At 54.1% G+C, this 27693-nt stretch overlaps 1 protein-coding gene across 9 annotated transcripts in view; it reads right to left on the bottom strand.

Annotated features, from left to right (window-relative positions):
- Nucleotides 1-27693, bottom strand: part of Bcor (BCL6 corepressor) — a 122947-nt gene that overhangs the window by 31065 nt on the left and 64189 nt on the right. For 4 of the 9 annotated variants that reach the window (XM_021152808.1, XM_021152811.2, XM_021152809.1 and 1 more), the window contains exon 1: nucleotides 12300-13034. The exons of the other annotated variants lie outside the window; for them this stretch is intronic. The gene's annotated coding sequence lies outside the window, so the exon portion shown is untranslated. Of the gene's footprint in view, nucleotides 1-12299; nucleotides 13035-27693 lie in introns of those variants that run through there. 9 annotated transcript variants of the gene reach the window in all.

Below are 27693 nucleotides of genomic sequence, written 5' to 3' on the forward strand. Positions count from 1 at the left end.
CCCCGCCCCGCCCCCTCCCCCCCCCACCTAACACTTGATCCAGCCTAACAGAGTTCTGTCCCCCACTGGGGAATCCCCACAACCTAGAGAGGAATCCTAAATAAATGCCCCATGTCAATCAAGGCCTTAGTAGTAGTACTCAGTAAGTAGTGGAGGACTCAGTTTCCACTAAGGCTTTGTATAAATTAAACACATTTGCTACAGAAAGTAACAAGTTATACAAAAGGCTATCCTTAGGAAACACAAAGGAACTTTTTAAGGAAGTAAGGCGCAACATGCAAGGGTCCTGAAATCTGCATGCTCGCTTCTTGTAGACTGTGCAGAGCCTGGACGTCCTGGGAAGGCTGGGGGGCTGGGATGGGCAGGAGAGCGAGATTCATGGTCTTTACAGGGAACAATAAGAATTGCAGGTCTGCTACTCAGCCTTGGAACTCAAAGCACCCCAAAGCAAAGCCATATAGATGGGGACCCACGAATTTTTGTGGTTGTTCAGAGCTTAATTACTCTTTCTTGATCCATGGGACTAGACACGACACCGCCAAGGTTAAAATGCCCCAACAGCGCCGAGCAGATGTGAGCGAGCTGGCAGACGCGCAAATGAGGCCTGCCTGAGAGCACGATACCAAGTGACTAATACATTGCATATCGTTGAAAGAAAATTATTTTTCTCTAATTTGCATTTGCTTGGGGGGGAAAAAAGCCAACAGAGTCCCTCCTTACAAGCATGAGTCTAATCCTGGAAATACAGCCCGGCTGCTTTAAGGGAGCTGGAAGGAAGGAAAGACTGCCAGTGTTTTGGCGTTACAGGCTTGTTTATCTTTCCGCCTTTCCTCCAAGGCGAAACTCGTTTTGCAAGCAACATTCCTACAGAAAATGGCACACGTCATAAAAAGAGACCAATTTATAGAACTGGCACCGAAGTTCATGTATCACTCCAGAAGCATCTCCCAGCTCCCCGAGGGGAATGTGTAGAAAGAAGTCCTACCTGGGGGGTGGTGAGTTTCTAGACTCAGACAGCCTGTCGGCTGGCTGGCCACACAAGGGCCAAAGTAACCCAGAAGGTGAGACTGTAGAATTAAGTCAGCCTGAAAAGGTTTCCCATATCCCGGGAACAGCCTTTCTATATCCTGGGAAGGCTTCTTTCGAGCTGGAGCTCGGGATTCCTGGGGAGTTGGGGTGACCCTTTCCTCCCAGCTTGCCCCAGGCCACCCAAGAGACTGACCCAAGTTCTAGACTATATCTATGCATCCTATGCGATGCATCGCCAGGATTGGACAGAGTGCTGGTCCTCACCATCACCTTTCTCCTGCTCTCCTATCACAACACCCTAGTGCCCAGCGGGTGGTGCCTCTTCTACCAGGCCTTTGGAGGCTGTAGCTGAAGGCCGGTGTGCTCTGCCAGGGGAAGCTTATGAGACCGTGTGGCTCCAAGTCAACCTGCACCCCTTTCCCGGAAAATGCAAACGCCTTTGGATCCTGAACCCACACACTTGCATTTCCATCCTGAAGAACAGTGGCCAGAACACAGCAGCTCCTGTCTCTAACTTATCTGAATAGAGCCATTGCAAAGGAAGAACAGCCTTCAGAGCCTGCGGGATCCCCAAAAGGCCTTCAGTTAATTCTTCCCGATAAGCTTTACTTGGGGCTGCTGGTTGTTTTCCCGAATCTTGCAAACTCTGCCGCAAGCAGCTGAGGACCCAGGTTCATGGATCTTGGCCAAACCCCTCTAGACAGTGACACTCCGGGCCCCACCCCCACCTTCCCCAGGCCTTCTCCTGACACCTCGGTCTAACAAGATCCCTAAACCACAACATATAAACCCTCCCACACCCCTACCCCACCCTTTGGGCAGTCCTTAAGGTGCATGCTGGGGATGTGACTGGTGACGGGATGTGACCCAGCTTTCTCTCATCCGAAAGCGCCAGCCACAAAGTGGTGGCCACCTCTGCAGCTCCTCCACGGGGCCTGCCTGCATAGTGCGCGCTTTGTGTGAGTGCTGAGGAGGCGCAGCGCGGCTCGCGCGCCAACAGCTGTCACATTATTTGCACTCGCTGTAAACAGCCTTCACATTCCCCCCTTACCACATAGTTAAAGCCAGACTAACAATCCACAGTTAGAGATCAAACCAACAACAGCAGCATTGTGTCTGCCTTCGCCTTCGCACCAAGACCAGCAGCTGGCAGCTTTCTCCGGAACAAGGGACCCTGGCTCCCCCCCACACCCCACCCCTCCGGGCTCTATCCAAGGCCAGCCAAGGAAGCGTGCGTTTCTCGGTGCAGTTTGTTAAGCCCAAGAGCACCGCCATTTCGCAGTGATTTCGCTGAGGTTTATCAGCCCTTTCCCAGAGTTTGTGCCTCTGGTAGAGTCTGGAGGCGCTGGATGGGAAGAGATGGCTGCTCACCCTACTTGGCCACTGGACAAAGTGGGGTAGGCTGAGGCTGTGATAGGGAGGCCTGCAGCCCCGGAGGTTGTCACAGAGGCTGGGCATGTCTGCAGTTCTGTGCAGGGCCACAGAGGTCCGCCTCTGGTCTTTCAGAAATTGCCCAACTCATTGAATACTTACTGGTCGCCCCACTGATCAAAATGTCTCCTTTATGATTTTTGGTTAAGTTGAACATTTCCATAATCGTCATTATTAGCGCAAATTACACGCCTAATCGGTCCTTAAATAGATTTTAATTAAATAATCATACAAGGCTCATTTTATGACTTAAGAAAGGCATTACTTTTCGTTAGAAACTTTCCACCAGGATATAGAATAACGACAGACAAATACTCATTCTTTGAAGATCACTAATAACCAAGGGGCAGAGTAGCCAGGAGTAGACCCTGTTTTACCTTCCACGTAGACTATGGGAGCAGACACATTCTAGAAGCCCAAACACACTCCTAGGATAGGAAGGGAGCTCTCTCCTCAGTACTACTTTTGGCTCCTTGTTGGCCAGTAGAGATAGACTGCCTGTCCATCGGGAGATCTCTAGTGGGTTTGTAGACCACTTTCCCCCACCCCCACCCATCTTCCACCCAGGCACTGTGGAAAGTGGGCAGTCTGGGCTTGTTAAATGCTGTGTAAAATGCTGTTAATAAAATAACAAATACAAAGGAAGGAGACTGCTGGGTCCATGGATGTTTTGACTGGAAATGCCTTGGCACTTGTCATGTGTTTATGGGAGGGCAGACAACTCCAAGGATTTACATGGTTTGAACACTTTTGTACTTCATTTATTCTTTCCTAAAAATGACGTAGGTCTCGAGCTATTTCAAGTTTGCATTTGTACAGAACTGTGAAATGCCTAGGAGTTTCTCCAATTAAATCAAGGTTTTGTTTTGTTTTTTTTTTTTTTTTTTTTTTTAATCAGACTCAAAGCTGGAACACACTCTTGCCTGTCTCCACCCTCAGTCTCTCCGAGGCTGGAGAAAACAAACAGACCCTCCAAAACAATCCTGGGTCCTCGAGCTCCGCACCTCTGCCCCCTCCTGAGGGGGCCCCCTTTAAAGGTTACAGAGCCTTCAGATTCCAGGCAGCTGGGCTCCACGCTGCAGCCACCACCAGTCAGGAGCACCCTGCCCATATACTACCTCTAAACTAGTGAGCTAAAACAGGGGGTGGGGGTGGAGGTGGGGGGTTGCTGGCCTGGTAAAATCCACTGCTCCACTGCTCACAAACCAACGTCAGCAAAGGCTGCAAGGCTTTCTTCAGAGGGACCAGAGATTCATGCCTACTGAAGCTCTTTCAGCACAAAGGCTTTTAGGGAAAGAAGGGGGGGGAGCTCCTGTTTCAGAGCAGGCATCCCCTGAGAGTCAAGAACCAGGTGTAGCTTCAATCAAAAGCTGACTTCCCCTGTGGGAGTCGAAGAGGGAACCTGATCACAGTAGCTTACTACCGGCCTGGATCCATACAGGTCTGGTTTTCTTCTCGTGCTAGTAATTTCTTTTAAATACATATCGATATAAAAGAAGCAGTCTCTGGCTGACTTTACTGAAAACCACGGCGAGCCTTCATAACATCCGGACCTAATCCCTACCACGCCACAGCACCTCTGGCTGCTGTAGCAGCCGTTCCTGCACCTCTTCCAGCTAGGTCCTCTCTAGCAGCTCTGGTCCCCTCCTCTGAAATAATGACTAGAAAACGTGCCAAACGGCACCTAGATACCAGTTCTGGAATCAATTCCGACCCATATAATGATCCCACTTAAGAGGGGGGAAAATCCAAGTCGTTGCATATGGAATCCCTTAAAGGCATAAGGCAAAGAACTCTAAACAAAGAGAGGAGCCTCTATAGGCCTAACCAGAGGAATGTCCCTGGAGGGGGCAGCTAACCTGCATGCATCCTTGGTCCCTGGGACACTGGAGAGCTAAGGAGCAACTTATAGAATCATGACCATCATTCAGGGCAATTATTAACCCTCTGGGCCTACTATGTGCCAAACAGTGTCTTTGATCCTAAAGGCAGATAATTATTCCCAGTCATACAAATGAAGAAACATACAGAGGCTCAGAGGCCATAAATAACTTGCCCCCAAGGTCACACAGCTAGTAAAAATGGGCCATGGTCAAACTCAGTCCTGGAGTTGCAGGAGAGGAGCCAATTATTGGCCTAATTGTGTCACTCGAAATCCCCACTTTCACATATTGTCTTCACCTCAGGTAAGTGCAGAAGGCATCTTAAGGCTTTGTGTGTCAACTGCAAGGGAAAGAGCCAGCACATGAAACTTATGTAATTCATCCAGTAGGAACCCAGAGCCCAGTTTCCCCTAAACATCACAGCAATCTCTAAGGTCACTGAAATTGAGATTTCACAATCTCCCACTACATAATACAAGTCTCTCACAATGAGATGCCCTGCTTGGAGGGCCAGCATCAGTAAACAGTAGGTGGCCTGGCCTCTCTGTTCTCAGGGGAAATGCTGACTGCTGGACTGGTCCTATGATTGAGATGGCCACCCTAGACTTGTCACATCATGCAATCGATTATCTAGATCAAGCAAAGGGCCTTTGGAAGGGAATCCTACATCTGTCTACATCTCCTAAAGCTCCAAGAGGAAACCCTAGGGACCAGATGGAAGAGAGAATATCAGCAAAGTGACTTCTAAATCAGGCCCCTTTGGGCACCCCAACGTCCCTACCAAAAGCCAACCACCGAGGCAAGCTGGAAGACTTTCCTTTCCCTCACTTCCTCCTCATCTCTAGGCCTACCCCAGGCTTTCATTTCCTTTAGGAACTCTCAAATCAAAGATTTACTAATCTTCACCTTTGCCTAGTGAGGCCTGGATCAGGCACCACACATCTGGTCACCCCTGCCAGCCTCTGCAGCTCAACCAGGACCTCTGAAATAGACCTGGCAGAGCCATCATGAGGGAGAGGGTCCAGGTGGACAGAAGGAGCGCACACTCCCTCTGTTCACCCCACCCCCACTCCGAGTGGCCATGCGGTACAGCTGACCTGGCTCCCAGCCAGACCTCCAGCAAGTGGCTTTCTTTCTCTTTTTAAAACTTTCCAGCCTTGGCTAGCCAGATGAGTTTCCAGCTCCTGCCTGGCCTGGCTTGGAACTGGCCTAGCATGCCAGAATTTCTAGCGGCGACCCCCTGACCCTGGCACTAGGCAGGCCTGAAGCTCCAACCGTCACTCTCTCCCACTCCAGTCCAATCCACCCATCCTCCTCTCCTTCAACATCGGCCACCTGGAGTCTGCGGCTTCCCAGGCAATTGCCATCCAGCTGAGCCTGTGACCTTAGCTTCCATCGTGATGAGACAACTGCCCACAGTCCCATCCGTGGGGACCCACCAGGCCTCTCCAAGGTGGAGGGGACACTTAGCCTCTAACACCTTCACCTCCACCACAAGGTCTCTAGCTCTAGAGGGGGGAGGGGAAGGAGCAAGGCGGGAACAGAAAAGGGCTCCCCCCACCTCCACGCTTCCTTTCTCTCTTTAGATTTTGATGTCCGGCACCATAGCGAAGGCCCCATAGAATCAAAACAATAGAAATTCGGGGTGGGAATGCCGAAAAGGGTGCAGGAAGACCCCCGTAACCCTATAAACCTCCCCTCTCCCTTATAGTTACCATTAGCATTAAAAGACCTAGGGCCTTCACTGCAACTGTACCTTTTTATAACTTTCTCCTAAACTCGACCCCTTTCCCACATTTTGAAATCTCAAGGCAAAGCTATCCGGGAAAGTTGTAAATTGCCCCCCCAAGCTCAGTTAGCCTCTTACCTGCTCTGCCCCCAGCAACCTAACCTGACTCACCTCCCTCCCCCCAATAGTTCCCCTGGTTTGCACCTAGACAATAAATTTAGTTTAATTTAGCTTCCGGTCTTTAATTTTAGCAGGTCTCCTTTTTGCATGCAAATCAATATGGCAATTACCATCTAAAAGCTCGCCCAGCCCCGGGTCAATGTAAATTGATCATTGTCCGCCTTCCACAAAATAACACCGGGAGTCTGTGGTGCATAATGAGATTATACTGGAAACTGTCTTTTAGATCACAAATTATATTTTATGCTGTCAGGATCTTCTCGGAGTGGACTTCTCCATTTGTCTAATCATAGGGAGCCCAGCCTGTGTGGGTGCTGGCTAGTGATACTTGCTCCCTGAAAAAAATAAAATAAATGGGGCCATACCACACGGATATGGATTGAGGACACACGAAATTGAGTGTCAGTCAGCCTAGAATGGGAACCTTCAGAAATATCCGGGAAGAGCATAAAAACTGCTACCCCACAAAATATACATGTCCCCTCTTGAGGGACATGTTGGGGATCTGTTAAGGAGGTCCATCCTTAGGCCAAGTGTCCAGGGATAAGCTCTGTTGGGCTACCGCAGAGGTAGACAGGATTTCCTGTGCCTGCTTATTTGGATTTTCCCAGACCTACCACCTAGGGCTCAGCAGGAAGACCAACTCTGGGGCGAGAGAGGGAGGGAGGGAGGGAGAGAGAGAGAGAGAGAGAGAGAGAGAGAATCCCATTGGCCATCAACACTGACCAAGTTCCTCTGATGGTGGCCAACCAAAGCCTAATTTGGGGAGAGACCCCCTCTAGACCAGATCCAGAGTGTCCCAAGAGACTCCTAAGCAAACACACTTGTATTTACACTCTTCATCTGACTCCTAAAACATTAGGACCTAACAAAGGGCCTTCCTAGCTGGAGCGGTGGACTCAGCCCAGAGGTTGGCACATTTGATTCCCTGATCCTGCCTGGCTAGGAGTCTGAACAGTGAATCCTTCAAGAAACCAGGGTGGCATTGCTAAGGGCCACTGGTTGCTCCTGAGGCCTGTGTTAGGGTTGGGGCATTTGGGCCTTTAAGGAAGCTGCCAGCCTTCCTCAAAGCACAGCTCTGCTCTGCCCCACCCAGCCTGGGCTCTACCCAAGTGTGATCTTCCCAATAAAAACTGGAATTCCTGACTGGGCTTAGACAAAGAGGGACCCGGCAAATAAGTGCCCGAGCAAACTGAACCCTAGCAAGAGTTTACATGTCTGGGGTCACCGAGGTGCCTGCTAATGCACCCTGCACTGGCTGTCCCAGGCAGAGTCTCTTCCAGCAGGGAGAGAAAATATATAAGAAAGCATACCAACATAAAAGCATTTGCTCCCCCTTATTCTTCCCAGAGGGCATCCTTCTGTCAATTCTCTCTGTCAGTCCAAGCCTTGCTCCACCTTCACCAAATTTACTACACCCTTACATCTTTGTCCTGGCCACTACTGCTGCCTTTTCCCTCACCTCTCCAAGGTCAAGAACTCCCAGCCTCTTTGGAATTCCTGCTACCTAGCCAACAGGGCAAGAACTAACTAGAAGTGATCCTAACCGAGGGCCTGCCACCTATTTGGAAGGCTGCTTTGCCATTTTCTACTGCCCAAACACATTACGAGAATGTGTCAATAGAGTTGCCCAGTCTTACTTTCTTTTGTTTGGTTTGGTTTTGGTTTTTCGAGACAGGGTTTCTCTGTGTAGCCCTGGCTGTCCTGGAGCTCACTTTGTAGACCAGGCTGGCCTCGAACTCAGAAANCCGCCTGCCTCTGCCTCCTGAGTGCTGGGATTAAAGGCATGCGCCACCACGCCCAGCTCCCGTCTTTCAGTCTCACTAGTGAAAAGTCCATCTCAAGGCAAAGGGGAGGTCTTGGTAATTAGGCCCCTGTATCTAAGCACAGGGTATGTATGCATATGCGTGCCTTTTGTGCTTGCTCAAGTGATCCTCTTTACTTCTTTAAATGGGTTTTGTCTTTGCAACACATAGAAACTCTGCCCCACTTTCCAGTTTCATGACATCTACAGTTTTTCTTTTAGAATACCACTATACATTTTCTACATTTACATACCCGTGTTTACTCTGCTCTTGTCTAGTTCTTTATCTCCTAGGCATCTCTTCTACTAGGACATTGGGACCAAAGTCTCTAGATTTGTCCCAGCACTTGTCATTCAGAGATACATCTTAATCTGAGATTCCCTTTCTACTGTTTAGGTTCTTTGGCTAGCCATATAATGAAATTCATTTCCTGGCCCGACCAGCATGGCCTTGCAGTTTAAATGTAAACAGAGGAACCTTAGGCCACACATTTTTAAGGGGAAAAGAAGGGAGGGAATAAGTTAATTCTTTATAGGGGGAACCTACCTATCAATATCCAGTCCTGAATAGAACTACACTAACTTATGGTGAGCTGCAGTAAATTTTAGGTCATCGATACACAAATGATAGTTTTTTGTTTTTTTTTTTAAGTGTCCAGACCATCTCCGATTTGGATTGTCTCTCCCACATGTCTGATTATAACTATTCACAAGTTCGTGGTTAAGTATTTATGGACAACTCAAGGAATGCTATGTTCTGCCACCAATACACACATGGTGTATTTACTGGCCTGGCATCTCAGGCTGGGGGGGGGGCTTTAATCTGGAGGAGTCTGGGTCAGAGAGACCTTCTCTCACTTTGAGTAACCCCCTACACACTTCAGGTCCCCATTGGAAACAGAGAGGTCTATATAGTCTGCTCAGAAACTCAGATTCTTAGGTGAGGGTGCCCATTTTGTGTTCAAAGTTCCCAGAATCAGAAATACTAGGTCAAGCTTGTACTCTGTTGAGCAGCTGCATTCAATTTGTGAAAGAATGGGCGGATGCACACAGAAGAGAAAGGAAAACACGAGTGGGTCTAGAACCCAGGCCCCTACCCCGCAGACCACTCTAATAAGTCACTTTTACAAGACTCGTTGTCCCTCCCCCCATTAAACTATTTACCGCACTTAAAGGGTTAAGAGACACCCCCTCAATCTGCCTTCCACCAGGCAAGCAAGCCTGGCTTGCTGGGCCGGCAGGCTAGCTTTAGCTTGCTCGCTCACAGCTCTCCGGAGTCGGCTGCTGTCTCCACTGCCCCCCACCCCCCGTCCTTCAGCCGGGAGGGAGTCTGCATGCTTGTCTAGACCGATCTATCACCCGCACACCAACAACACCCGCGAGAGTGCGGAGACCCTGCTCAGGTCCCCCTGGCCCGCACGGTTCACAGCGGAAGGAGTCCAGCGAGCGTGACGGCGCCTGCGGGGTAGGAGGTGAAGATCCAATAAGAATCTGGCCGACCCGAGCACCCTGCTAGTCTTCCCCAGACCCTACCCCTTGCGCTCGCATCAGCCCGGCTACCCGGGCACTGTCACAGCTCTGCGCGCTGGGCAGTCCTATTTTTATCTTGTCTAATCCCAAACTGGGCGGGGAGCACGGGCGTCGTGCTTAGAGAACAAGAGATAGGCGAGGGAGGCGGGGAGGAGCAGCCAGGCAGCAAAGCGAGCTAGAGCGAGTTAAAGACACAGTGGAGGCGGCCGCGAGCAGGAAGAAAGAGCGGGCTGTGGGGACCTCGCGGCGGCGCACGCAACACACGGCCCTGCGAAGTTGTTCTGGCCTGCCCGCTGTCCCTCACTGACCACCCCTCCCCACTTCCCAGCGGCACTCTCCGCAGCAGGGACTGCGGGGGCCCGGGCTGTGTGGGAGGCGGAGGCCAGGCCGGCCCTGCAAAGGGCTGGAAAGAATCGCTAATGAGCTGTGCGGCCCATTGATCCAGAGAACACTTCCTAATTAACTCTCAGTCACCTACTGGTGACAGCGCCTCAAAGGAGAGAGCTGGGGCCGATCGAGCCCCAGTCCAGACCTACCCGCCCAGCGCCTGGTGACCGAAACCCGCGTGATCCCCTAACCACCGCAGGCAATTCGCATACGTGGTGGTGTACACCGCACACTAAAGGCCAGCCTCAGATTAAACCTGGACGGCATATTAATCATCCGCGCTCCGCGTAGGTCTACACGACACAATTCAATCCCAAATAAACACCAGAGGCGACACTGCAACCCAGACCAGGTAACTAGTCGGGGATGGAGTGGGAAAGGTCGAGAAGAGAGTATTCCCCAAGAGTCCACATATAGGTGTCTCTGAGGTCGACAATTGAAATACCTTCCACACAAACAATTCTGTTGGCAAAATCCAGTACCGTGTACAGGTCGATCTCTCCCGGTGGTGGTGTCCGTTTCCAATGCCACAGAAGTGTCAGATGGCTAGAAATACCCAAGTCTGTCTGCTCACCACCCACCACCTTCTGGGGTGGGCTATTTCCTCGTGGGCTATTTCCTCATTTTTTTTTCTTCCCGGCCCATTTTAAAGGATTTTTTTTTCCGTCCAAGGAACTAACCTTAGAACCAAATAGCAGTACTCATCCCTAGCATTCTCTCAATAAGGGTGTGCAGGGAGGGGGTTACAGTTAAAACCCCGGACTGTCTAGTCTAGACGCAACCAGGCAGGACGAATACCTATTTGAGGCGCGCTGGTTTCTTTTTAAGGTTTGTTTTTAAATAAACATAACCCTCCTCCAGTTCCTTCTTCGCTTTTCTATTCCCCCAACCCCCACCCTTTAGACGCCGGCGGCGCGCGCCTTCGCGCGCGGGCATTCAGAGTCTAGCTGGAGGTCGCAGACTTTCTGGAAAAGATTCATTAACAGCAAATTAAGCCTGGCTCGGCCTCGGCCTACCCTTAAGGGGACAGGTTCGGTGGTCTTCGGGACGAGGGTACGTGTTCCATTGAGCCGCCGGGCAGCCAGAAGTCCGCCGGGACTACACGTGCCACGAGCCGCCCTACTCCGTTCAGGGCGCTCCGAGGCTCTCTTCGAAAATAGCAGGCGCTCTTCGCCGCAGCCCGCAGCCCCCGGGTTTGTGGCGGCTCCGTAGCGCAGCCTCCCGCCTGCTCCAAGCGCTGGCCCTGTGCCGCCTCGCCCTCCCCGCCTCAGCCGAGGATCGCGCCCGGTGCGCGAGTTCCTCTTCGCCTGGAGCCCCCGCGTCGCCCGCCCTCCGAGTGGGACCAACTTCCCCCGGCCGCAGACTTTCACACGCCCATCAGGGCTTCCCACCAGGCTCCGTACAGCCTAGCGGAGGGCCGAGGGCTCTGCTCGCTCCCCCACGCCGTCCCTAAACAAGCAGTCTACACCGGTTCCAGGAGGCTCCGAACTTAAAACCTGCCTGTGACGCCTCCCGAAGGGAAGGGAAGGAAAAGGGGGGGGGTCGAATTAGAATCTTAAAAGAACATTTACAAAACAATGCATCTGACCTGACGGGTCGCTGGACTGGCCCATTCCGAAATCTCCGGCTCTCCGCGGTTTCCTAGTAGTCCCCCCCCCCCGTTATTCCACGTGATTCACGCTTTGGGGCAAGCCAAGAAAAAACCCGGGACTCCCCTCCGGAGTTGAGCGACGACGGCAGGTCGAGCTCCGCTCGGTCCGAGGCGCCCGCCGCACACACTAGCGCACGCTCAAGCCGGCGTTCCACTCGGAGGCACCGCCGGGCCCCAGGAGAGGCCAGACGAAGCGGCGGCGGCTGGGGGTTTTTACAGTTCTTTTCCGAGTCGAAAAAGAAAGCAGACGGGAACCCGCCGCCCTCCCCTTCCTGCTAGCGAGGTAACGCCGAGACGAGGTTCCCAGCTTCCAGCCCAGCACCCCCCCCCCCCGCCTGACTCCCGACGCTCGGCGACGACCGCGCTCCCGCGCAGACAAACAGAGGCTGCAAACTTCCACTCGTTCAACTCCCGGTCCTCCCAACCCCTCGGGAGGCGGCAGGTCCTCCGTCGAGTCCCTCCCTCCCTGGTGCCCATGCGGGGGCCGCTTGGGTTGGCTGCATTTTTAATAACTTGCAGCTCTGATGTAAAAACGAAAGCGAGCAAGGTAGCTAAGCCTCCCGACGGGGGTCTACCGAAGTCGGAGGAGAAACCCTCGGAGGGAGGAGGTCGGCTGCAGTCCCCGGCGCGCCAGCCCGCCCGCGGCCCCCGGGGAAAGGTGTTCCGGGCACTGACCTGAAATCCCCAGTCGGGAAGTAGGCAGGGAGCCCTGCGATCCGGCGCTTTGAAGTTTTCCCCGGAGCGGAGTCCAGGCGGCGAGGAAGATCCGGGGGCGGCTGGCTGGGTGGACGTGTGCGGGGTCGGGAGAGGGCGGCTACGTGAAGGAGCCCGGCCGGGAAAGCGCAGCGAGCAGCAAAGTTTGGCTTCCTCTGGTGCCCGCAGTCCACTCCCAGCGCCGCGCTCGCTCGCCGCCGACTGCAGCCGCTCTGCTGCCCTCGGGGTCGGCCCGGCGGAGGGGTGGGCTCTGGGCCGCGTGGGGGTGGGGTGGGGCGGGGCGGGGCGGGCTGCGAGCTTCAGGGCAGGTGGCGACGGCCCCGCGCGATCCTCTCCTCCCGCAGCTGGCCCGGGCTCTGTCACCCTCAGCAGCTCCCGCGCCGCCGCTGCCGCCCGCGCTCGGGCAAGAGCCCCAGCGCCATGTTGACGGTTCGCCGAGAGCGCCCGCTCGGGCTGGGTGTGTGTGTGAGTGTGTGTGAGCGAGTGTGTTGGCCAAGTCGTCCCTCCGCGGCGACAGCGCGGCTCGGGCTCTCCGCCCGGCGGCTCGCGTGCTCCCCCTCCGCCACCGCCGCCCGCCTCGCTCCCGCTCTCGGTCGTGCTCTGGGTTCCGGCGCGTCTCCCCCTCGGCCGAAGAGCTCTGTCGCCGTTCGGCCCGGAGCGCAGCTCTGCCTCACCTTGCCGCTGGGAGCTCAGGCTCCGTCTGCTGCCGCACGCCGCGATCCCAACGCGTCCCCCCTCCCAGGTTCCCTCCTCTTCCTCCTCCCCCTCCCTCCGCCCGCCCTCCCTCCCTCCCTCCCAACAGCCGCCTCCCCTCCCCCCTCAGGCGCAGCGCTCGAGCGACAGCCGCCCCCCCCCCCCCCCCCCCCGCCCGCCCGCCGCCGCCGCCGCCGCCGCCTCCTCCAGCTCTCGCAAGTTTGAGATCCCCAGTCTCTGCTCACCCTCCGCTGCGGCGCCTCCGCGGTGGGGTTTCGGGAGGGGGTGATTCCCCAGGAAAGGTTCGCCCGACTTTCCCCGGCCCTCACGGATTCCCAGCCGGGTGCATTGGGGCCTCGCCACATCTGAACCCCAAACCACCTGGGTGGCGGGTCGTGTCCTCGAACCCCCCCCTCCCCAACTCTACCGCCCTCTGTCCTCTCCGTCCCAGCTCCGGCCGAGTTAACATTCACGCCCAGCCAGGGCTCACGTCCTAGGGGAGTGGAGACCGACTCCGCAGCGGCGACGGCTAGGTTGGCAAACAAATCCCCAGCCCCAAGAATGGGGGGCGGCGGGGGAGGCTTTCCCTGCCGCGCGCCGAGACTCCCCTTGCTACCCAGAAGGCCAGTGGAGGACCGCAATTACCATAAAGCGCCTCGCACTCCTCTCAGCCAAAGCTGTCAAACCCCAGCGGCAGGCGCCACTGCCTCCTCTCGCCACCAGCGCTGCGCTCTCCCGGCCTAGCGGCCCCTCCGAGAGCCAGCCCAGCAGAGCCTGAGTGCGCGTGGGCGTCCACCCCCACCGCACCTCGCCCCTTCTTCCCAGAGGAGCTACTTCCCCTTAAGGCGCTAAGAGCTACGTGAAAACACCACCACCGGCAACAGTGGCAGTTCCGCGCCCTTGCTCCCCGGACATTTCAATTGTGTGGGAATTGTGTTGAGGTGGGGGGCTGCTCTTGGGGACACAAGGGGGTGGGAGGACCATAAAGGGAACTGGGATGAGCCTGAGTTTCTCCCAGTTCTTAAGCATTTCACGGTCCGGACCTCCGATGGCTAGAAGGTCTGCCCTCGTCTCTCACCTCGGCCTCGTGAGACTATCTCCCGCGTTTTATTTTACTTGGCCAGGAACAACTTTTGGCTTCACCGTTCAGCCCATAAATTTTCACTCGGTAACGTCGTGCAGATCAAGGCTCGGCGGCAGTGTACAGCCTGCGCCCGCAGCAGTTCAATTCAATTGACACGTATCGAGCTTCTCCTACGCACCAGGAGCAGCTCTGGACGCCAGGGGGTTATGGGGGGCGGGGAAGGGCAGGCAAGCGAAAGGGGGAAGCCGAGAAGCGAGGTTCCGGCCTCCCCGGAATGCAGAGCCTCAAGGACGAACCCCCGCTCCAGTTTGAAAAGCTGGCGGGAAGGGAAGTCAAGGCACACAGGCTGGGAGCCCTGACACCTAGGCCAAAAGGTTACCCCATTCGGTGCTTCTACGGGGTCTTTCGATTCTGGGACGGGCTGGAGTATGTCTTCTGCCTAGGGACAGGATGGTGAAAGCTTGATGAGAACCTAAGTCCGAAATGGAAGTGGCTAGTAACCCCACTCGGAAAGTTTTTAAATATCCTAGAGCGTCTACACGCCAACAATGAATTAAGAGCATCTCAAGTTGATTATTAAGTCAAGGTCAAGGCCAAGGAATCTCATCTCTAGCTAGAAGATATTTTTCCTTTTAAAAATGACACCCACTACTGACTTTGGGACTGATATTAGGTGCAATTTTATTCATTGTTTTAGTTCTCAGCATAGTTATAAAAACAGCCCTTCTCAAAGCAGAAGTGAAACATCTCTACCGTTTGAAACCCGAAACTTTGAACAGAATTAAATCTTCATGCTCCAGAGATGCTTGTAACAACTGATGCAAAAGAGAGGCAGGCCAGTGGGTAGTGCCTAGCTGTGCTGTGCCGCTAATGCTTCCAGAACCTGCGCCTGCAGAATGGAATGTATGCCTTTTTTTTTTTTTAACCTGGTCTTTCTTGAGGGGCGGAGGGGGGTGTCTCTGAAAGCTAACCTACACATTTTTTTAATCTCCGGTAACAAGCAGAAAGACACCTGGACTATTATGCTGTAAAGCTATTTTTTATAAAGACGTTTTAGGGCTAGACATTAAAAGTTATTAGACTGAACGCATGCAAGTTACAGACACAGCTGGAGGAAAGGCCGCTGGTTGTGTGTTGCAGCAACATTTCTTTTTGAAGCGACTCCTTTTATTCAAAACAAGTCTTAAATAACCGGGAAAGCTGGAGTTGGGTATTTGTGGGGAAACTCTGAACGCGGTTCCAGGCAGAAAGGCCGCGGTGCGGCTGTGGGCTGGGCATGGGCAGGAGGGCTGGCCTGGACGAACAGCAGAGCAGTGCCAGGCTCATCCGGCTTGGTTAGGCCGCACCGCAGAAGCCCTGGCTCGCTGCCCAGCCACCTTCTCTCCCCCTCTTCTCACCTCCCAATTCTCCCAGGAACAGGCTTTTCCCAGCGTCCAAGTTACATTAACTGTCCAGAACTTTCCGAAAATCCAGGAGGCGATCACGGAGCCTGAGTCCTGGGGCCTCCTGAGACTGCTGACAATGGGGTCTGTTTGTCTAACTTTAAGTCCTAGAGCTAAAATGGAGGGGGGTGCTGTAAGGGAGAAGGGGCCTTGGAGAAGGCTGACTGCTGGAGAAATTTGATGCTGGAGACAAACAGGCCAGTAAATTCGCCTTTGACGTAATTTGTGGCAGTCACCCCCTCTTCTTTAAGGGAGTCTCTGGACTCCACGGGGTTCTCCGGTGGGTTGGTGGAATTAAAAGCTTTCTCTTCCATCTCTTAGGGATGCGTTTCCCAATTCCGTGGGATTTTAAAAATATCTTATTAAGGGAGTCCTAAGAGGCAGGCACAAAAGTGTGTGTGTGTGGGGGGGGTGTTTCTGACTCACTGAGAATTAAAATGTGAGATTTTCCTCAGGTCCCTAAGTGGAGAAGGATCACACCTATTGGCCTGGTTCCTCAAAATTGTTGCCTGGGAAAAGAGAGCTGTTGAAAAGCAGTCCCTTCTTGTGCCCCTCACTCAAAGGGGTGGCTACTGGATCTGGGAGTGCCCAGATGCTTATGGTCATGCTCTTCCCTGCCCTCTCCTCTGCCCTCCTCTAAGGCCCGCTAGAGCTGACCCTGATGTCAGACTGTGATACTCCGAAAAGGGAGGATTTCAGGGAAAGCAAAGCGCAGCAGATGAGCAAGTGAGCGCGAGGCAAGGGAGGCTGCCTTGCCAGATGAAAAATAAATCAGCACGGAAATGAGAAGTACTGCGAGGTGGAGCTGCGGATGCTGCCCCTCCCCCACCAGCTTCATCCCCCATGAAAAGGCCTTGTGATTATAACGTTCTGCTGGACTTTAGACTCCCAGGCCTTCTCTTTCTGCAGATTCTAAGCAGGCTCTGCAACTGGGCAACCAAATTGGAGCTTCTAGGAGCAAATTTGAAACCTGCCTGTCCTTGCTGAATTCTGCTGATTATAAGACCTTCCGCACTTCCACCAGTCTGGCCACCCCTAGGTCTCGGGTAAGGCCTTGCATCCTATGCAAAGGTCCTACCTACAATTAGGGGCAATCTGGGTTCCGAACTTTGTGTGTGTGGTTGGGGATTCATTTATGACAGGTATGTATAGAATGGAAACCCTAGTTCTGTAGCCTCCTATATAGGCCTCCTCAGCTGGTGTTTTTCTGGCTGATGTTACTAGATTTATTATTGGAGTTATTGGAACACTCCATACATGAATGGTAAAGATGCATTTTTACTTTATGTAATGTGGGCTATACTGTTAATGTTAACTCTCTTTTAAAAACATGCAAATACCCCACATTCATGGTGTTCCAGTCTTACATTTAGCAAATGAACTCTAGGCTTACCCAATGGGACTTTAAAAAAAAGATCCATAGGGTGTGGTGTGGTGGGGTGGAGTAGCGTAGACCAATCTAGCTCAGCCTGTCTTCCTTTCAAAACTCAAATGAAGTAACAATTGGAGGCCTATCCATGACCCTAAGGAGTTTACTAATTGTGAAATATCTAAAGAGAGGTAGCTGCCTTCCCGGGCAGAAAACTGTTAGACTTGGGGTTGGACAAGTTAAAAGCCTTTGGAGAGTTATAGGCTGTTTGGAGGTGGGTGGCCCAAAGAACAGAACCAGTATGGTTCACAGAAATAATCTCAGGAAAATCCTGCTCTAGGCTACATTTATGCCAGGCCCTGACCTCTGGAATCTCAGTCTATACTGCTGTTGCCAAAGGCTGACTAGGTACTGGCCAGATGGCAGAAACACAGGAGGCTTTGGGAAAAGGCCTGGCCCCTGCATTGAAGCCGGATGCCCCTGCAGATCCACCCTTATGCTATGGGTTCTGGGTTTTGCTAGGCTCTCTAGGGCATAGTGTATTCTGCTTGAGGGGCGAGGTAAGTGGGAATGCAAATTAAAGGGGACAGAGTTGCCAAATAATTGCCTTCCCACCCAACATACCAGCCTCCTCTATGAGCCATTTTCTGTTTATCTCTGCTACCTGGGGACTGGTGGGGTCTGGAAAGGACTAAGGGCCAGCAGAAGGAAAAATAGAACTTGGGTTAATTCTAATCATCTGAGTGCTTGGGGGGGGGGGGAGGTACCCAGAGGGAGAGAGTGGTTGGGGTGGGGTGGTCACCATCCCACCTCTCCCTCTCCGGGCTGAAAATTCCAAAGGGTTTAAGTTAATCACCAGCACAATTTACCTGAGTCTATTCTTCCTGCAGGCCCAATCTGCTGTGCCCTCACTCCATACCCGTGTCTCCAGACCTTTAGCCCCCCTACAGCCCAGCCCGCCCTGTCTTGATTGCGGGATGTAGAGTGGTTTGCGTTGTGAGGCCTGACAGAACCTTCTGTGTGGGGCCTCGGTAGGAGGAGGTTAATGCATAATGCACAGCGCCTGGAAGCCCGGCCATTAGCGGCCTGTCGGTGACACAGACAAACGACTGAAAGGAAGGAGATCCAGCTCGCTCTGGAGTTTAAATATACCAGTGTGGAGAGGGAACGCCATGATTTAAAAGTGTGTGTTTGCAGACACCCGCATATATTTTAATGATTTCCAGCAAGCTGCACGTCCCAACCCTGCACCCCCACCCCTCAACACAGAAGAGAGAGGATGAAGGTAGGGGGTCTCAATCAGAGACCCACTGACCGGTTTTGTTGTTGTTGTTTGGAGGGGGAGGGGATGAAGGAGAGAGGTTGGTAAACAGGGTGTTGAGGGAAAAAAAAAGAGGCTCCGGGAAGACGCCCAAGCCAAAGCCATACTGGTTTTGTTTAGTTCTTTTTAAAAAGAAAAAAAAAAATCTGATCATGGTGCCTTCCAGCTGGGACAGGACCCTCCACACTGTTCAAGAAAGGCCAAGGGGAAAAAATACACTCTGTCACCCTCTTCTTTCCCCAGGAGCCCACAGTTTTTTGAATCTTCCTGTTCTGCTGACAATCCAGAGACCTCCTTCCTGCCCGTTTAACACACCAGTGTTTTTTAGCAATTAAGGCGAGAATGGGGTGGGGATAAAGATAAGCCAATTTTTTTCCGCCATGCAAGTGTGAAAGATAAGATAAGGCTAAGCTGGGGCAAAGCGGCTGCTTACAACCTCCCCTCAGCGATTTTGATCGGTCACTTCTTATCTCGAAAAAATGCTCCTTTCGAAAACTGCATCAAAAAAAGAAAAAAGCTGACGGAAAGCGTTTTCATTTGGAAGTGACATTTAAAACCTAACTGCCTTCCACCAGCAACCCCTCTCCAAAGGCGAGGCTCTCCAGGAAAAGTCGCACCTCTGCTGCAGGGTTTCAGGCCTTCTCGTGGGAGGACTGGATTTCTAGTGTAATTAAACTCAAAACCAGGGATGCGCGATGAGGACTTATTCTGCATCTGACACATGTTTATCTTTTATTACTGGTCTACATTTGTGTCTCACCATCAAGAGGATGTGCTGAAACTAAAACAAACAGGTAGCTATATTTGGGAGGGCCATATAATAACTATGTCAACAATGAGGTGGCTGTTCGTTGGAAATAATAAAAAACTCTGCTGATTTTCACAAGACCCTGTAATAAGGGGGAGCGGGGAGGGCGCGGACCCTGAGAACTCCCAACTAAACTGGACTCTCCCTGAGTTTTAACAATTGTTTTCTCCTCACTGAGGGATTTCCGGAAGACTTTCTATTTGTTGAAGGTTTTGGTATCTAAGCCCACGCCCTCAAGGTGACCTGCAACACCCCCCCCCCGTTCCCCCAGTAAAGCTGCTGGCCCAAGATAGCAAAGGAGACCCCACAACAGGCTCAGAGCTCTGAGGCACCTTCTTCCCATAGGCACCTCCAGTCTGCCGGCCCGGGATCAGGCTACAGGACCCAAAGCCCAGAGCCAGCCGCAGCCGGATTGTCCCCAGGGAGCCGAAACCACCGGTCGGGGAAACCCCTCCTCTCGCCCTTCCCCGAAGAGCCTGGTCGCGGCGTCAGCGCAGAGCGAGCGGGCACTGCTGCCAGCCCGGCCTCTCCGGAGGCCCACACGCGTCCAATTAGTCAGCCCGGGTTCCCCTTGGACGAGTCGTCTGGCGCGACCTCAAGGCCCGGTTCGGGCAGGGATGGGGTGCGGGGCCGCGGAGAGCTCGGCGGGACCCGGCCTGACTTGGTTCCGCGTCCCCGGATCCGCTGCGAAGAGGAGCCGGCGGGCCAGGCCGCTCCCCGGCGGGCTCCGGGCGCCGAGCTGCGCTTCACGTGCCCGCCATGGCAGCGGCGAGGAGGGGCTGGGAGGCGCGCGGCCGATCCCGCAGGGTCCCCGATCCCGTGTTCAGGTCCCCGGGGCGGGACGGGGATCGAGGAACACCCTGAAGCCCCCATCCCTTCACAAGGCGAGGGCAACGTTGCCCGATGCCCTGGGGTTCCTAGGGCGCTGCTCCGAGAGCTGCGCGGCGGCGGCAGCCAGGGGAGGGTGCTCCTCGCGGCCGCGACGGGAACTTCCCCGCCGCCCCGCCGCCGCAGTCACGGGGACCGGAAGCCCTCCCGCCGCCCCGAACAGCCAGTGCTGGCCCCTAGGGCAGTCCTAGACGGGAGCTGGCCGCCTGTCCTCCTAGATTCCTCCTGGCTCCAGACGATTGTCCGCACCCCGGAATGGACCCATTTTAGGCACGGTCCGGCGAGATGTCGCCCCCACCCCAGTTACCGCCACCAACACGGCTTTCCCCTCCCTCCTCTCTGGGCCCCGCAGCTGGGACAGGAGGGGCGCCGAGCCGCCACTTGGGCCAGGCAGGAACACCTGCTCCCGAGCCCTGCAGCTGGGCGCGAGGTGCCGGGAGAAGCTGTCTACTGCTGTGTACAGAGATCGCGGAACAGAAATGGGGCGCTCCGGAGCACTGGAGCCTCCCCCCCCATTTCCTACCCATTCTGGGCGGTCAACCCCAAAGCCAGAAAGGGCACTGATCTCCCTGAGGGTCTTAGGGCAACAACACCTGAAATCCAGCTTCTGGCCTTAAGAGGTCGTTAGCAAGTCACACGGGGCAAAAACCAGTTGTGGGAACCCTCCCCAGTGTCCACTACCGCTCTTCAACCCAGACACCCTCATCTGCCCCACGCATTCTGGCCTCGTGCCGCGGACGGCAGTAGGTCAGGATGGCACCAGCATCTCCCCCCTCTACCGAGGGGCAGAGAGTCTGGTATGGACCTCCGGCTTTGGCACTGCGCGTGGGGGAGGGCCAAAGGGTCCTCCCCATCTTTTCGAACTGGCGGCAGAGCTAACCTGCGTGGCTGTCCCAGCCTCACCCCGCCCCCGTCCGGCCCTCCCCGACTCCCCTGGCCCAGGGCCCGGCCGGGGAAGGCCTTGTTTTGCCAGCGGGAGCCGAGCGAGTGCGCAGAGAAAAGCCACCCTGCTCTAATGAGAGTGCACACAGCGCTGCAGCGAGGAGGAGGATTACCCGGCGGGCGGGGGAGGGGAGCGCGGGCCGGGGCCGCGGGCGGCGTGTGCGGCGGCCCCGTGGGCCCGGAGTCCCCGCCTGTCTGGCTGCTAATCGCACGCTTTCTGCTGTTACGGAGGCAGGCGGGAGCCGGCGGCCGAGCCCAGCGCCGGCGACTCGGCGGGTGACACGGAAACATGGCGCAGCGCCCCTCCCCCGCCCGCCCTCCCGGCGCTCCCGCCTCCTGCCTCGCACTTCCTCCCGCCCGCGCGGCTTTTGCAGTTCTAATGCTCTGCTTTCGGCCTGGCACCATTACGCTAGCAGCCGCTTCTCTGCGGCCTCGCGCGTCTCTTTCCCCTTTGTTTTCAGGGTCTATAGAAAAGGTTTGCTTTTGTCCCGAGCTCTCTCGTTAAACCAAACTTGTGGTGGCAACGGAAGGCAGTGCGAGCGGGGAGGGGCCAGGGGATTTTGGCAGCAACAGAGCAGAGCGTGGTGGAAACTTCTCTCACTGGGTTCCCCGCCACCGCCTTCCAACCCCCACCTCCACTCACAGACCAGCAGCCCCGCCGATGCTTCTCTCCTGAGAGGCCCCAGCGCTCCAGGAAGAAGGCCTGGGACACAGGGACTGTGACCACGGGCCTTCGAAGAGACCAGGGTTCTTGTCTGTGACCCCAGACTTTTGGCACTCAATGACCTTGATCCTTGGTGCGTTGACTTGACTTGGCTTTCGTCTGGTCCTTCGGGGCCCTGTTTCTCAGTCAGTGAATAAAGAAAAGGATCGAAGTAAAGTGTTTACAGTGTGGTTTTTCTTTTCAAAAGGCTGGCTGGAACCTTACCCATTTACTGTAGGCCTTCTTTATAGGGTACGGGCGACAAGAGGGAAGCATGGGCTCAAAGGACAAATGACAGAAAACCTTGTCCCCGGTGACTGGCCACCTCACCCACACTCACTTAGCATGCCTTTGGGAAGACCTTGCAAAGCGGGGGGTGGGGTGGGGGGGTGGGCTCAGTGTTGCTCCCTCGGTTCAGGAGATGCCTAACCTTCCCCTCTTCAGGCGAGAAATCGGGACAACCCCTCCCCCCACCCCCGGTCGCACTCCCCAGACCCACGCGTATGCTGTGGCTTTCTGCATTGGAGCTGCTCAGGCGGCAATTTTTTAAGCCTGCAATTAAGCGAGGCGTCGCCGTGTCCTCGGCTAGTGTCGATCCTGTCAGTCGCACATGGCCTTGGTGCTCTGGTCCGAGGCCCCGCGATTAGTCACAGGCTCGCTTCGCTCCTTCCCTAATCCGCCTCTGCAGGCAGCCTGGGGACGCGGCCGACTAGGCGGCGCTGGCAGGGAGCCACCGCACGCGGGGCGGGCCTCCTGGTTAGTGCCAGCCCCACTGCACCGGAGCCAGCGCGGGCCCCGAGGTGCGGGATTGACGCCCCCCCCCCGGTGGGGCGCCCGCGTCCCTCCTCCTCCCGCCCCTCTCCAGGGCCTGCGAGATCTATTTGTGTGGTGTCATTTGCATAAAAATAGGACAAGTGTTTCAGTGCGTTCGAACGCGGGAGGCGAAATCCTTATTGATGTGTCTGTGTGGAGCCTTCGGTTGTCGGAGCAGTTTGATTTAGGGTGTTTGTGTTGCCTTCTGCGAGAAATGAGAGGAAATCCTGTGCAACGCTTACGGCAGCCAGGGCCCCCTGGAGCATCCTCGCTCTGCGCGGCTGGGAGTAGAGTACCGCTTGGGCCCCAGCACACCAAGTCTACAACCAGCAGGTTGAGGGCCAGGCGGCCGGCCTATTATGACTCATAAAACCGGGCGGCCTAATCACCAGCTGCCAATCCATTTACATGTGCCACTTCCCAAGGCACCCTTCTTCGTCCAGGCAGGGCCTCCCGCGGGTTCGCCGCGGACGCGGCTAGAGTCTCCCAGTGGAAGCTAACCAAGAACTCATCCTTTCCCGTCGGTAGCCCGGCCGCCCCTCCTAGGCGAGACCCTGCTCCCTAGGCCTCTGCGCCTCTCTCCAGCAACTCCTCAGCGTGGACAAATAGCTTGGGAGGGCGCCGGCCTCTCGGAGCCAGTAAATCAATCATTAACTCCCTAGCGAGGCCGAGTCAAGGGAGGGAGTGGGGGCCAGAGCCCATAGCGCGGGGCAAGAGCAGGACTCCTTACCCTAGACTAAGAGGCATCTCTGTGCCAGCGTACTGCTCGAAGGCAGTTCCCTGTCTCCTCCAGAAGCCACAGCCCGCTGGGCCTTTCAAGCTACACCGCGCCTCGCCGGGCAGGTTGGGTTACTGCACAGCCCCTTGGCTTTGGGCTTCCCGGCCTGCTGTCCCTAGAAGAGTATGCCACACAGGGGCAAATTCCTGGGATCCAGTCCGGCTCCACATAACTCCGGCTTGGCCAAATCTATTCGATCGAGTGGACCTGTCTCCCGAAGCATGCTCCCCCTGAAGCCTTCAGTGGATGTGGCACGCAGAGGGTTAAAAAGCCTCAGTTCGCTCTAGCTCCTCCGTGGCACAGAGGAAATGCTGATCAAAGTGCCTACGGGGAAGGAAACACACGCACACTCGGGGCCCGGGTCGAAAGAGACAGTTCCCAAGTCGCCTGCCTCGAGCCGCTTCCCACACTCTAGGCAAGGCAAGGCAAGGCGGCCCGCACGATTCACCCCGCGGAGCTCTGCGTGCAGGGGCTGGGGAAGGAGGAGGGACAAGGGGGCGGGAGGCGAGCCCGGGCTGCGCGCCAAGAGGCCCGGAGCCACAGATTAGTCACCGCTCGGCTCAGAGCTCACGGGTGCGCGGGGGAAACGGGAGGGCAGGCGGCGGCCCAGCTCAGCCCGGCTCCCGGGGCCTCGGCGCCGCTGCCCCCGCCCCCACCCCCGCGCGCGGCTGCCGAAGCTCTCCCGGACTCTCGCCGCGGAGATCCACTTGTCAGTTCAAGGGCAGGACTGAAACTGCAAGCCGAGTCTTGCGAACAGGAAATTTCTCATTGACAATGTGTTAACCCCCCCCCCCCACACCACACACACACACACACACACACACACACACACACACACACACACACACACACACGGCCGCAGCCGCAGCCCCGGCGCGCAAAGCGGCTTTAAAACAAAACCAAATCCCACCGCGGGCAGCCGGCTGCCGGCGTGCCCACCCTGCAACGATCGCCTCGGCGGCTCCCGCCCCGGGCCAGCACACTGGCTGGGCGGATGGGCTCGGCTCCGGGCCGAAGGCGCAGTCCGCTCTGCAGGACCTTGGGCGGGGGAGGAGGGGGTCGGCCCCCGGCGCTCTGCGCCTCCCCAGGGAGTGAACCCCGGCTGCAGAGCTTTGCGCAGCGCTGGGTGGCCGCCGGGTCAGCGCTCTCTGCGGGGAGGCTGCCGCGAGTGCCGCTGCGGGAATCCGGGAGGGCTGCGAGCTCGGCCTGGCAAAGTTCCTGTGGAAACTCCATGTTTTGAAACTCCAGCGCCGTTGCAGAAGGAGGGGGAGAGGGGAACGCGCCGAGCGCCGAAGGCCGCCAGCACCCGCCTGGCGCTCCGGGGGAACCTGGCCCGCGCCTCTCCCCAGCCCCACAGCACGTCTGGAGGGCCAGGAGGGCCTAGCCCCTGGAGCAAAGCCTTTTGTGTATTCCTCTTTCCCTTCGCTCTCCAAGGGAAATTCATTAACCCGTTTTATTTACTGAGACGAAGGCTGCCTTTTTAGGGGCCGTGATATTCAGGGTAATTTCGTATTTGACACGTGTAAATACTTAGTACTCTCAGGTAAGGTCAAATTATTTATCATCTTAATTTATATTTCAATAGGCCTACAATTTAGAGTCGAGAAATGCCTCCTTATGAATCATTATGGTCTATTAGAGGAACTAATGTCTAACCAGCACTATTTGGTAGGGAATCACTTATGTTGACATTTAAATGGCTCTTCAATAGTTAAAGAGAGAGAGAGAGAGAGAGAGAGAGAGAGAGAGAGAGGCATTCGAGTGCCTTTGATTAAATATACAATTTACAAGACCATCAGCAAAACCATCAGAACTATAAATTCTAGGAATTTTTTTTCAAAGTTTCCAAAGCCTTCCAGTACATATATGTCATTTCCTATGGGGGAAAATACACAAATTTCAGACACCCCCCCCAACACACACAAACTAAAGTCTTATTAGTAAGGTCCCAGATCCTGTTCCTTAGTGACACACTTGCTTTTTAGCACTATTGCAGGTAATTTGTAAAATGAGCTTACCCGCTTGCTGAAAGCCAACCACCCATCCTGGGGTCACCACTCAGAACTATTACATTACAGGAGCATTCCTGATGCTTTAAAGTCAACTCTACACTAGTTCACATAGTCCCCAGTCTCTTCCTAGCTGCCTCCAGGCTCAAATTCTAAGAACTCTTTTTTTTTTTTTTTTTTTTCGAGACAGGGTTTCTCTGAATAACCATGGCTGTTCTGGAACTCACTTTGTAGACCAGGCTGGCCTTGAACTCAGAAATTCACCTGCCTCTGCCTCCCAAATGCTGGGATTAAAGGCGTGAGCCACCACGGCTGCCCAGCAAGGACTCTTCTTTATGACTCTGCTCTCTTCCTTTGGTCAAAGCATCTCCTGTAATGTAATAGTTCTTTCAGGGCCTGGGGTTAGCTTCCTATGTGTCTGCTTTCCAAGACAGCTTCACCTCTTGAAAGAGATCCCTCCACCCAGGCAACATTTCCATTTCCTTATTTTATTTTATTTTATTTAGAGACAGGGTCTCTTTATCTAATTCTGGCTGTCCTGGAACTCACTCTGCAGAGATCCACCTGCCTCTGCCTCCCCAGCAGAAATTAAAGGCATTTGCCAGCACAGCAGTCTCATTTCTTTACTCATCAGTTTCAAGGTTTTCTTTTTGTTATTGTTGCTTGTGTGTGTCTGTCTGTTTAAGATACTAGTTAAGCACAGCTTTGTTTGTGAAAGCATAGGATCCGAAACAATGTAATTTGCCCAGCAACAATTGGATAGCACCTTCATGAAATGTTCTGCTTTGTTTACGGATAGGGAAGACTTCCAGGGTCTGTGGTTAAGAGAAGAAACAGGCACAGGATGTGTGTATAGTTATGTTGCAGGGGTGTGTTACATTCTAGGCTTTCCCTGCAGTGGGTTATAGACCTCCAGCAGTGCCCATAAGCCAAATTTCTTTGCATGAACTATTCTGCTCTTTACCCAGGAAACTTCTTGCCACACCTTGCAGCTCCCAATATAGTGTGTGTGTGTGTGCGTGTGTGCGTGTGTGTGTGTGTGTGTGTGTGTGTGTGTGTGTGTGTGTGTGTCCTGGTTAGGTTACACAAGCTGGCTTCAATTCCTGAACTCAAGCAATCGTCCTGTATCAGCCTCTCTAGCAGTTCTAGCAGTTGGATTTATAGGTACAGACAGCTAGCAGGTGACTCAATCAGCACAAGGCAATGGTCCTTGTTTGTGCCAAAGTTCATGCAATTTCATTGTATAATATGTCCTTTTTCAAACTATTCTATCCATCCTCCCTAGACCTTCTGCAGAAAGTGTTGGGAACCGGTCACTTCCTTTATGCTGAGTGGGGAAGTATCTGGTTTTCTTTTCTTTTCTTTCTTTTTTCTTTTTTTTTATTTTTTTTTTATTTTTTATTTTTTTTTGAGACAGGGTCTCTACATAGCCCTGGCTGTCCGTGGAATTCACTCTGTAGACCAGGCTCCCCTCAAACTCAGAGAGATCTCCCTGCCTCTGCCTCCTGAGTGCTGAGATCAAAGGTTTGTGAAGTGTTTTCAATCCTTGCCTTACCTACCCTGCTCCCTCGTATGTGTTTCCAGTGTTAGGACCTACTGATGTTTCTGTCAGGCTGAGAGCCACTTTCAGTCTCTTGCTGGGCTCTTTTCTGTGGCCCTCCAGTGACCTTGGGCCTGGGTATTCCCCACTTCCTTGATGAACTTCATCCCAAGTTTCAGTCGTTCACTTAGTGATTCTGGGTTTGTTTCCAGGTTCCAGGTCCCCCATATCAAAGGGCAGACCGGACAGCTCACCTTGGGATCCATATCTAGCTTAGGAAGCACAGCTAACATTTACTCAGTGCTGTTTAAGTAAGCAAGCCTAGGACAGAAATTGTCTATGAATTCTTGTAACTATCCAGTAAGGTCACCAGCTACGGGTCACATGAAAAACTCAAGTAAAGGACTTCAAAACACTCAAGGAAATTTGGGACAAGAGGATTCAAATCCAGGCAGCTTTCTTTCCAGAGTCCCATGCTCTTTGTAACCTACCATTATACATCCCTACACAAAACCTCCTCCTAGTGGAGGCAACACATACACTAAAACTGGAGCGAAGCAAACCCTCCCCCTTCACTTTCTCCCGTGCTCCTGTGCAGCACTCTGGCGAAGAGAACTGATTCCACTTTTCAATATTCTACCTAGTTTCCAAGCTTTTGCATTAAGCACAGAACAGGCTACCGCATTCTCTTGCTTGGGTTATTACTGAAGATTTTAGTTCCAGGTACCATTTCTCATGCTTGTCCAATCTACCCTCCACATACCTGTTAGACAGGCCTTTGTACACTATGCACATCTGGGCTTGCTGGTGAGCTCCTGGAATCCCAGTATTTAGAAGGTAGGATTATGAGTTCAAAGCCAGGCTGGGCTACAATGCAAAACCTTCTTTCAAAGATTGAACCAACTAGGTGCTCATTAGGTGGCTCAGTTGCTAAAGGTGCCTGTTGCCAAGCCTAAGAACCTGAA

Source organism: Mus caroli, chromosome X (assembly GCF_900094665.2).
Source record: "Mus caroli chromosome X, CAROLI_EIJ_v1.1, whole genome shotgun sequence".
Classification (NCBI taxonomy): domain Eukaryota; kingdom Metazoa; phylum Chordata; class Mammalia; order Rodentia; family Muridae; genus Mus; species Mus caroli.